Source organism: Epinephelus lanceolatus, chromosome 10 (genome assembly GCF_041903045.1).
Source record: "Epinephelus lanceolatus isolate andai-2023 chromosome 10, ASM4190304v1, whole genome shotgun sequence".
Classification (NCBI taxonomy): domain Eukaryota; kingdom Metazoa; phylum Chordata; class Actinopteri; order Perciformes; family Serranidae; genus Epinephelus; species Epinephelus lanceolatus.
Genome location: NC_135743.1, coordinates 46548902 through 46561436, shown reverse-complemented (window position 1 = coordinate 46561436; position 12535 = coordinate 46548902). Strand labels below are relative to the sequence as shown.

Below are 12535 nucleotides of genomic sequence, written 5' to 3'. Positions count from 1 at the left end.
GGTAATCAGCATCTGTTGGTGGTAAAAGCTACTCAAGCTGAAATAGTGACTGAGTAAACTTTTACTTTGTTTAATATGTGGAATATGAATAAAACCAAAGTGAGGAGCAATCATGAGTCTGTTTTTAAATTTCATTTTCACCAATTATTAAAAACATTGAACAACATTTAATGACTTTATCAAAGGCTAATATGAAAAGAAAGTGATGTTACATTTAATATGAGTTACTCTGTCAGTGATTCTTTTTATGACTGTAGCTGTGTATTTTTTCCCGGAAGTTTTCTCCCCTGTTGTCATGGTGAATCATAGTATCGGAGCTCCATTGATAATGGCTTTATGACTAAGATGCTCAAGTCAAAAATGTATTATCTTTTGACTGCTTGTCTCTGATATCTCCGAACAGTTTTCCAAGAAATTTCTGATATTTACTTTAAAACCGATGCTATATTGCTGCATACTCTGTAGTTCTTATGCATAGAGCATGGCTGGCAGTGAATGCTTGAAAGACATAGCAACAGTAACCAAGGCAGCGGGGCCTAGCTAAGGATCATGTTATCCAATGACATTCCGTTTGGAGCTTCCACCTTGTTCCCCGGCGCTGCGTTGTTATTGTTTGTCCCTCTTCACCGAAGGACACGGCAGTCATTACGGTAAGTGGTAGGAGCTTGCTTGTAGCGTAGTCATTTTGTGAATGTTGCTTGTGCTTCTGACATTATATGTGGGTTTGTATGCTATATAAACTATGTGTGTACCTACATTATATCAATTGGAATATATTGTCACTAGCTCAGCTCAGTAAGATACCGTAGCACTTCATTAGCGTAGCCGTTCGTTAGCAAAGCGGCTAGTTAGCGTAGGACTTACTTAGCCCCCAGCATCCTTCGACTCAGCAGGAGAGTGCGGTATTTTAGGTGTTGCGTCAGCTCACACTGGTTGTTTTTAAACTGTGGAATATTCAGTGGCAATGTTTTGCCATTAGCTTATCTTAGTAAGCTAGCGTAACTTAGCGGGTAGTTAGCGTAACGGCTAGTTAGCCGCCATTGTTCTCTGACTCGGCCAGAGAGTGATGTGTTGTAACTTAGGGGAGAGGGGTGTCGAACGGAGCATTTTTTCATATTTCCCTCTCTGCACAGATGCATTTATTTATAGCAACCACATTTTATAGTGAACAACATACATATGTCCTCTACAAATCTAGACCATGTTTGCAAAGTTTGGATGAATGAGTCGCACTCAATCTAGCAGGAAACAAAGCTCATCTGCCTGTTTGCCTCCGCATGCAGCGATGAACAGATCCACGGTAGAATTAACCACAAAACACTGAGAATGTCCAATAATCTTCTCATGTTTAATGTCTGAAAATGAATTACATTTGTCCAGTGCTCTGTGATATAGCCTACTGTGTTTAACAAAGTATGTTCCAATGCAATTAAAGCTTCGTGTGTTTATGGACATAATTGATTTAATAATACAAGAAAAGAAAAAAAGAAAAAAAAATCCTGTCTTTTGTTCCAGCTTGTTCTTCTTGTAGGAGCATCCCATCTACGCTCCCTTGCAGATGGGATTGTGCTGATGCCAGAGGATTGCCACACCTTTGGCGTCATGTCCACTCCAGGGGCGTGCGCTGACCAGCTCAGGACTGAGGATGAAAATGCTGTTCTTCCTCGGATCTCTGATGCTGTCTGTGTCATGGCCCCTAGCAACAACCTAACAGCCAGCAAGACACCTAAGCAAGGAGGCATAGCTTTTGGCCAATACCTGGCCACTGTCTGCAGTGTCTGGCCGACTGCACAGGTAGGTTATTCATGTATTCTTTTTAATGAGGCTGATGTGTACAGGTCAATATGATTTTGTCATTAACCATTATTATTTTGTTTAGGTCTTCGCTGGGACCTTGTCCCACACTTGACAGTTCCGGGGGATATCCAAGAGTTTTTCCGGCATGAATTTCACCGCGTGTCAGCACGTCTCGGTGTGTTTGAAAATAATGATACATGGTTCTAAACAGTTTTATGAAGGCTTATGAGAATTATATATTTTACATATAATTTCTAATATTATACCCATTATGGTTTTCTAATAAGAAAGTTGACATTGCCTTTTTAAAATGTGTTTTTCAAAAACTGTGTTTCTTTTCTTGTTCCTTTTTTTTTAAGGTGTGAAATATTTTCACCACACTGACCGCTTCCCCCTGAACAACCGCAAGCTGTGGTGCTGTGATGGTGTAAGTAGAATATATTATTTTCATATCATAAATAGAAAATTATTCAACACAGTATGTTTGACAATAAAGGTCACATTTTTCAAAATAATATTTAATTTTTTTTTGTCATTGTTTTGTGTTTGTAGGTGCACCCCAGTGACGACATGGGGATGCCTATCCTTGTGGAGTCGCTGTTGGCTGTCACCAAACAGCACCTGGAGATACTAGCACCTAAGCCACAGGTGTCGCGCCCGGTGTCTCCCAAGCCTCTGCCAAAGGTGGTTCCATGTGTGATTGTGGTGGGGGAGGTTGTAGTTCCCCCCCCCCCCCCCCCCCCCCCGAGTGGACGTCTGTACAGTCGGGGGCAGGAAGGTAAGAGACTGAACTTTGTAAATATATTTCATGAAATAAAAATAAGGTTGTGAATTGATCCACTTATTTTTATTTTTTTTTTGCTTTTTGTCATTACAAAGGAACCACTCTGAACATGAGCATGGCTCTGGTTCATCACAGAGATGAGTGGTTCATCATGTGGTATGTGATCTTTCATTTAACCATGATATTTACATAACAGTGATAGTTTGTGTGCTTTATCTAAGAAAATGACAAGTGTTAGAAATAATCTACATGTCTGTCAACATTGCCTTGCGAGAGTGTTTCATTCATATTGTATATGGATTACGCTCGCGTAATATCACATAGGATTACGCTTGCGCGGGTCCTAGTCCTTTTTTTTGTTAACCATCTGGTCTTTTTGTGTGTGTTGGGGTAGTTCCTAGGGGGTAGTCTAGCTGTTCTTAAGTGCATTCACAAGACACCCGAAGAAGCCCATAGAGATACTGTTTGTGTGTCACAGACGATAGTCAGGTGTCTGGTTATGACAAGCTCAAAGAGACAACTCCGTAGTTCTGGTTGGAGGAGGGTTCCTTGGGGGTAGTCTAGCTGTTATTTTAAGTGCATTCAATGGCACAAGACATGTTCCTGATCAAATATGTAATGTAATTAATGTATGTAATAATTTGCAATAAAATTGTATGATATTTTACACCCTGGTTTCACATCTCACCTGAATACTAACTGAACCATGATACTGAACTGGTAAATGGTAATGAATGGGACAGTTTCATCATCAGAAATTGTAAGAATGTTGTAATTTAAGAGTAGAAGTCAAGGAATGAGTTGTTTATATGTAGTCATTGCTTAATAGTAAGACAAAAGTAATTAAGTGGTAATCATGTAGAGTTTCAGTAGTAATTTCAAAAGGGTTGTGCAGCAATGAAAAGTAATTCAATAGTGATGAGTAGTGATAAAAAAACTACACACACAGAAGGATGTAGTAATTCCATAGGGATTGTGAAGACATACAGCAGTAAATATTCAATTTTCAATTCAATTCAATTTTATTTATAAAGCCCAATATCACAAATCACAATTTGCCTCACAGGGCTTTACAGCATACGACATCCCTCTGTCCTTAAGACCCTCACAGCGGATAAGGAAAAACTCCCCAAAAAAAACCCCTTTAACGGGGAAAAAAAACGGTAGAAACCTCAGGAAGAGCAACTGAGGAGGGATCCCTCTTCCAGGACGGACAGACGTGCAATAGATGTCGTACAGAACAGATCAGCATAATAAATTAACAGTAATCCATATGACACAATGAGACAGAGAGAGAGAGAGAGAGAGAGAGAGAGAGATGCAGGTAATGACAGTAGCTTACAACAACATTAATGAAAGTAATAATATTATAGTTATAGTTCTGGCTACTGTGGTACAATATGTTGAAAGTATGTATTAATATCTGACAGTATACTTGTGTGACAATAGTCATATGTGTATAATAACAGTAGAAGTATGACTAATGACTAATGATGGCAGCAGCAGCAGGAGGCATCTGGCAGGACCACGGCAGCAGCACAACCAGACAATATGTGTAATATGCTTAATATGTAAGCATTGTGTAGTAATTCAATGATAAATGTGAAGGGAATGAATAGTGATTATATAGTAATTTCCCAAAAGCCAATAGTGAGACAGAAGTAATCAAGAGATAATCATGTAGAGTTTCAGTAGTAATACAAAAGGGTTTGTGTAGAAATAAAAAGTAATTCAATAGTGATGAGTAGTGATAAAACACTACATACACAGAAGGATGTAGTAATTCCATAGGGATTGTGAAGGCATACAGCAGTAAATGTGTAAGCACTGTGTAGTAATTCAATGATAAATGTGAAGGAATGAGTAGTGATTATATAGTAATTTCCCAAAATCCAATAGTGAGACAGAAGTGATTAAGTGATAATCATGTAGAGTTTCAATAGTAATTCAAAAGGGTTTGTGTAGAAATGAAAAGTAATTCAGTAGTGATAAAACACTACATACGCAGAAGGATGTAGTAATTCCATAGGGATTATGAAGGCATACAGCAGTAAATGTATAAGCATTGTGTAGTTATTCAATAATAAATGTGAAGGAATGAGTAGTGATTATATAGTAATTTCCCAAAATCCAATAGTGAGACAGAAGTGATTAAGGAGCAATTGTGCAGGGATTTGAATAGGCATCATGTAGTAATTGTCAGTAGTGATCAGTAGTGAAATCACCCAATACATTACTCATTACTATTCAAATCTCTACACAAATCACTACACAGCTCAATAGCAATCAAGTAGTGAAACAGTAGTTTTTGTGTAGGTATTTAGTAGTAGTGATGAGTAGTGATTCAGTAGTGTTTTTTCATGAGGGTTTGGCACTTTAGGGGTTAATTTCATGATTTTCTAAAATTTTTCACCGGTTCTGATGTGCGTGCCAATTTTGGTGAGTTTTTGAGCATGTTTAGGGGTCAAATTCCAGCTCAAAGAGGCGGTGTGAGCAGTCCTCTGCCTCTAGGCTTGGTACCTCATAATAATAATAAACGCACCAAAAACAATAGGGTCCTCGCCACCTAGGTGTACTAAAATGGCCACTGTGGTCCATAGGAATGTCGTAGAAATATCAAACCAAAACTGGCGTGTTCGACATACAAATCACGCGCTGACACCCATGACCTAAATCCAACAGGAAGTGAGCTATTTGCCCTTTCAAAGTAAGATTTCGCCTCAAACATGCTCTTAAAAAAACATCTCCTCCTACACTGTTCATTGTATCGGCTTTAAAGACGCACACATGCCACCTCAGCTGCTGCTGAACAGATCTTCTGTATAACTTTATCAACGGTTTGGGAATGGGAAGAACTTGTTGGAGGAGTTAAATCTCCACTAAAACAGGTCTCTTCTCTGTGTTCTGTCTCTGTCTGTCTCTGCTCTTCCGCCAGGTGTGCACATGGCAACCGCTGTCACACACAAACTCACAGAAACATGATCTCTGTGCGTGTCTACATCTTACATGCAGACATGACAGAGGCAGCATCTCCATTTTAACCTTTCAGGTGCCAGAATTAATTGAGGAAAATATTCCATTTTCATTTCAACATTTCAAAAGGCTGTGGCTTGAAAGTGGTGAGAGATAAAGGCATACTGTAAGTGACAAAACTATTCATCATGACCCAAAGTTTGTGATAGGAGTAAATTGACTCATCTAATTTGCATATTGTGCCGTCACTAGCCAGCAGCCATATTGGATTTCATAAATCTCAGTAAAACAACATTTTGAACATATTTACACAGTAGAATTGTTTTGTTTTGTGTTGTTTTTGTCGTCTCATCCTCAACATAAAGGAACAGGAATCAGATGGGAGTAAATTAACTCATCTAATTTGCATATTGTGGCGTCACTAGGCAGCGGCCATATTGGATTTCATAAATCTCAGTAAAACAACATTTTGAACACATTTACACAGTAGATTTCTTTTGTTTTGTGCTGTTTTTGTCATCTCATTCTCAAAATAAAGGAAGAGAAATCTGATGGGAAGAAATTCGCTCATCTAATTTGCATATTGTGACATCACTTCTACATACCTACAGCTACAGAAAGCATTCAAACATCAAAACGTTCAGCTCTGTAAGGATTTTCTGATGTTTGTGGCAATATGTTTGATATTTCTAAATAATTCACAGTGACGACATATGCTGGGGGCCGAAACAGGCGCGAGTGCGAGGTCCCGCCAAACGCTGCTTGCAGCTTTAATTTTTTTTTTCTTCCGCCAATAAGATCGCATTTTTCACTGCTTTGTCGCACATTCAAAAACCTTATATCCACGCATTCAGTGAATTGTGCTGATTCTCGTGATACAGGCCCTGCCCCTTTCCCCCTACCGTTTTTTTTTTTCGCAAATTAGCAAAATGTCGCAAACCTACTTTTTCCAACTCTTCCTAGGTAATTTCACCGATTTGCACGAAACTTTGCACACAGCATCTGTGGACTCTTCTGACAAAAGTTATTTATAAGAATTTTGATATTCCAAAGAATACTCAAGTTATTAAATAACAACTTCCTGCAGATTTAGTTCTAAACAGGAAGTGTTGCATATCTCCACATTGGTGGGTCCGAATGACATGAAACTCAATTTCCCCATGAGCCCCTGAGGCTCTGTGCAAAGTTTCGGGTGATGACCACAAGGTGGCACTCTTTAAAATGAAGTATTTTATATCTCAACATTGGTTAGGCGGATTAAAACAAAACTTGGTATAATAATTGTCAATGCCCTCCTGAGGATATCTGATGAAGGACTTACCGATCCACCACTAGGTGGCGCTCTGGTGGCCGTCTAATTTAATATTTGGCACTGTGCCAACACCATAACACTCATGGAAATAAAATTGATAGGGGTGGTAAAGACGGGCCCCTCATACACCAGAAATGACCAGCAGGTGGCCCTATTTTCAATGCAAAAGCGTTTTTGGCTAATAACTCCCACATCATATGTCGCACATTGTTAAACCTTCTATTTACGTGTTCTCTGAATTCAGCTGAATTGTGTGGTGTAAGCCACGCCCACTTTTGCAGTAACTTTCCATTCGCTAAATCGCGACAAATGAAAAACGTATTTTTTCGAACTCCTAGGCGATTTGACCGATTTGCACCAAACTTTGCATGTAGCATCTGTGGACCCTCCTGACAAAAAGTTATTAAAAGAATTTTAATCGTCCAAAAAACGGCCAAAATATAAAACAACAAATTCCTGCACATTGTTTTCAAAACAGACAGTCTTTCATATCTTGACCAAATACAGTCCGATTACCACAACACTTTTGCTAATTGTGTTCCATGGCCCGATGAGGGATTGTGCAAAATTCAGTGCAAATCGGCCAATAGGTGGCGCTCTGGTGGCACTCTAATTAGTGTGAACGAAAGTAAATTGGAAAATCTTCAAATCCTCTTCAAAACTCATCGACTTTCAACCTCTTCTTGTCCCTCATACTTTGAGCTAGAGACACCATGTCAACTTTTAAAGAGTAAGAAGACCTTGAACTAGCGGGCATGTATTAAGCTTCTACTTTTTGGAAAAATACATACGTGGGTTGGATGCCTACCTGTATACTGGAAATGTAAGTAAAAGATAACGTTTATTTTTTAATTTATTACAGCTGACAAGACTTCTAGGTGCACACCCCGCGACGGCAGCGTGCCCCAACGCGCATGGACTGCGAGGGCCCATTCATCGCTGCTTGCAGCTTTAATTAGGGACCGAGCCTAGAGGCAGAGGACTGCTCACAGAGCAGTCCTCGCCAAAGGCGAGGACCCTCTTGTTTTTGCTGCGTGCGTTTATTAGGGACCAAGCCCAAAAGCAGTGGACTACTCACAGACCAGTCCTCGCCAAAGGCGAGGACCCCCCCTATACTTTTTGCTGCGTTCATTCTCACGGACCAGTCCTCGCCGAAGTAAGAGAAAACGTTTATTTTTTAATTTATTACAGCTGACAAGACTTCTAGGTGCACGGCCCCCGACGGCAGCATGCCCCGACGCGCACGGACTGCGAGGGCCCGTTCATTGCTGCTTGCATCTTTAATTAGGGCCAGAGTGACGACGAAGTCATCCGCGGAGGACCCTATTGAAATTGCACTGTTTAATAGGGCCCGAGCGACGACGAAGTCGTCCGAGGACCCTACTGAAATCGTACTATTTATTATTATTATTATTCTTGCGACATTTTGTGTCCCAATTTCGGCCCTTTCCCAAATTTGAAAATGCTTCTAACTCTCCACATTCATCCGGCCACATCCGAAATTCGATATTTTGAGCGGTTGCACATGGTCGGCGCAAAATGTCGAAATAGCGCCCCCTACAAATTTTCAAAATACCCTCCCCATTGGGGTTAGTTTGTCGTAGGCAAACGAAATTTGGTACACACATGTATCATACCGAGACACACAAAAAAGTCTCTTAACGTCATGGTGAAATCCCAACAGGAAGTCGGCCATTTTGATTTGAATTTTTTCATTGCGACGATTTCCACAACTTACATTTGAATGAACGAACTCCTAGGGATTTCGTCCTATTGACTTCAAAGTTGGTACAGATCATCCTGAGAACATGCTGATCAAAAGTTATGAAAAGCTTTTCTCCATGTCAAGGGACGTGGCCGCTAGGACGTGACAAATTTTGGCGACTTTTCGTTTTCTTGCCATCGAATTTCGAACGGCTTTCCTGCCCACATACTTGATCTCAGCAGCTTCAAACTTGCTGGACATGATGATGGCTCTGCCCCGAACGCCCAAATATGTTAATATCCCACCTTACTCATAGCGCCCCCCCTGATGGTAACAGGAAGTGACCAGTTTTTACTTTCACATGTACTAATGCCACAAACTTGACCGCATCAACTTCATTCCACTTCTGATGCATGCAGAATAAGTTGGTGAAGCTACCATATGAACGCTGTGAAGCTACGTCTAATGGTGTCCATGTGGTGGCGTGGCGACTATCAATCCCTCACCACTAAATACGTTTGGAAATTTGATGGCTTCAGCGATCTCATCTCCTCATAAAAATTGATACACAGGTCAAGAATGGCGAGATCTTACATCTGATAGGGGCGTCGCCCATGGAGGGGGACAAAATGCCTCTATAGTGCCCCCTTGAAATTTTCGAAAAACCCTCCCCATAGGGGTTTTTTGTTGAGTAGGAACATGAAAATTGGTACACATGTATATTGTCCAGACGCACATAAAAGTCTCTGGCACTAATGGTCTACTCCAAACAGGAAGTCGGCCATTTAGATTTTGACTTGTCATTTTGGCGTGATTTCCACATGTTGTATTTTAACAAACTAGTCCTAAGGATTTCATCCAATCGGCTTCAAATTTTTTACAGATCATCCAGAGACCATGCTGATCAAAAGCTATTAAAAGCTTTTCTCTATGTCAAGGGGCGTGGCCGTGATGGTGCCTCCCTCGCCACCAAATACGTTTGGCTTCTTGATGGCTTCATCGACCTCATCTCCTCATGAAAATTGATGCACAGGCCAAGAATGGCGAGCTCTTGCATCTGATAGGGGCGTTGCCCGGGGGGGGGACAAAATGCCTCTATAGCGCCCCCTTGAAATTTTAAAAAACACCTCCCCATAGGGTTTTATTTTGGAGCTGGAACATGAAAATTGGTACACACGTGTATGTTGTCCAGACGCACATAAAAGTCTCTGCCACCAATGGTCTACTCCAAACAGGAAGTCGCCCATTTTGATTTTGACTTGTCATTTTGGCGTGATTTACACATGTTGTATTTTAACGAACTAGTCCTAGGGATTTCATCCAATAGACTTCAAATTTTTTACAGATCATCCAGAGACCATGCTGATCAAAAGTTATTAAAAGCTTTTCTCTATGTCAAGGGGCGTGGCTCCTGTGTCGCCGCCCTCGCCATCAAATACGTTTGGCTTTTTGATGGCTTCAATGGCCTCATATCCTCATGAAAATTGATACACAGGTCAAGAATGGCGAGCTCTTGCATCTGATACCTTTAATTGTTAGCGCCTGCTGTTTTTAGATCGGTGGGACAGAGCTGCTCGCTGAAATGGAGGTGAACGATACAGCCCCCTCTCTCCCTCAAAACTAATCAAATACACCATCAAATGACTCCAAAACGCTCTAGTGAAAAACACATGGCTTGCGCATTCCCCACGCTATGAAATAATAATGTATATTATTAAGTAATTGTATAAAGTAATTGTTGTAATTAAGTAACATGACACATGAAGCAAATACTCGGAACTACTTTCTTGAGTAAACCACTGGGCGGAGTGACAGTGTGTACTGAGACAGTGGCGTAGTTATTGCTTGCAGCCTTGCATTTGCGGTATCGTCAGCTGGACGCAGCAGAACGTTTGAGGAAAGTTTACAGAGTGCTGTTGTAAATCATGGTTTACACATGTATTGTAAAAAGTTGCGGTAACAAGCCGAAGACATGGAGCAGAGTGACGTTTCACGTAGTACCAACCAAATATACGGACAGGATGAAACAATGGCTATTTGTGCTGGACATTGACCCCCACACGCCTGTGGAAACGGTCCGGAAAATGTTTGTTTACGCCAACTATTTTTTTACCAGAGGACTACACTGAAAGGATGGAGCGCAGAAGCTCAGGAATGGTTCAAAAGCTTTTCTTGAAAGATACTGTCATACCATCTGTCGGCATCACAAAACGAGCAGACATGGTAAGTAATCGTTGTGTATTTTGCTCAGCTAAATATGTTGTTGTGGTTATGTTATGGATAAGTGCTTGCCCAGAGCATATAGTGAAGTGACTGGCATTAGTTCTCATTGTTGGGAATAAACACACTGCTAGGGAACATTTTATGTTGTTCACTCAGGAGTTGTGGTGATTTATGAGTATGGAGTTAACATGTTCTCCCCGTGTTCCGGTGATTATTTTGAGGTGTACTCACGTCCTATCCCATCATCAACATATCGTATTTCCTCAATTTAAAACCGGGCCCCTATTAGCAGCCAGCCTCTTTTAATAACCGCCGGCCTCTTTTATAAACCGGAGGTGTTTATGTGACGTTTTGGCATTTATAGAGCGCTAGACCCGGATTACACACACATCCACACACGCACATAAACCCTCATCCAGGCACATGCGCAGTTGCGCACTCTCAGCTGATTGTAAACAGATAAGATGGCGACAAGACGCAAATTCAGTGTTAATTTAAAGCTAGAAGTTTTGAAATATTCTGTACAAATGTCGTGGGAATACGCCGCGAGGCATACGACGCCTGATTGGCAGAGGACGGCAACAAGACCTTCACAAAAGGAGGGAACATGAGAGCAGCCGACAAACGCAAGATGACAACTTACCGGCGGCGACAGTGAAGTCTGACTCCAGGTCCAGTAATTTCCTCTTTCGTTGGTGTCATGACTGCCCAGTAGTACCTGGACAACCGAGCCATGGTGGCACGAATTTATGTGGCGTGTCAGAGGAGAAATGAGGCGTTAACATTTCTCTCTTTGTGTCAGTAACGGCCCACAAACCTCACCGCACTTTAGGGACTGATCTTTACTTATGGAGGGACTGTCAGGGGAGGAGGGTGGCTGGTTGCTTTTGAATTTATTTATTTATTTTATTTTATTCCCCACTATGTTAATCACTTATTGATGCTGTTTTTGAAGTATTAATAAGTCAATAAGTAATTTATTCCTCTGAAATATCAGTGATGCATTATAAAAAAGTGATTTATCAGTTTATAAATGACAAAAGGCACATCTGCCTCATTCTTGCCGTGGTATCGTGATGGGGAATGGCGAGCTCTTTCATCTGATAGGGACGCCGCCCATGGGGGGGACAAAATGCCTCTATAGCGCCCCCCTTGAAATTTTCAAAAAAACCTCCCCAAAGGGGTTTTTTTGGAGTAGGAAGATGAAAATTGGTACATATGTGTATGTCACCCAGACGCACAAAAAAGTCTCTGCCACCAATGATCTACTCCAAACAGGAAGTCGGCCATTTTGATTTAAACTTTTAATTTTGGTGGCGATTTTGTGATTTCCACAACTTTGTATTTTAACAAACTCCTCCTACAGATTTTGTCCAGTCAACTTCAGAATGCCAAGAGTGTGCAAAGCAGTAATCAGAGCAAAAGGTGGCTATTTTGAAGAAACTAGAATATAAAACATGTTTTCAGTTATTTCACCTTTTTTTGTTAAGTACATAACTCCACATGTGTTCATTCATAGTTTTGATGCCTTCAGTGAGAATCTACAATGTAAATAGTCATGAAAATAAAGAAAACGCATTGAATGAGAAGGTGTGTCCAAACTTTTGGCCTGTACTGTACATATATATATATATATATATTCACATTCGTTTGACATTCAAAAGAAAAGTAAATATCTATTATATGCTAAAACCATTTGAGGGAATGATGTCAAACCAACTGTTTAACATAGAGGCTAATA

At 40.7% G+C, this 12535-nt stretch overlaps 1 long non-coding RNA gene across 1 annotated transcript; it reads left to right on the top strand.

The window, feature by feature from the left end:
• The first annotated feature begins 593 nt into the window (after positions 1-593).
• On the top strand, positions 594-2226 carry LOC117265046 (uncharacterized). Its single transcript, XR_013492132.1, has 4 exons — positions 594-650; positions 1516-1794; positions 1880-1972; positions 2157-2226. It is a non-coding gene; the product is annotated as an uncharacterized LOC117265046 (long non-coding RNA).
• Positions 2227-12535: the final 10309 nt, after the last annotated feature.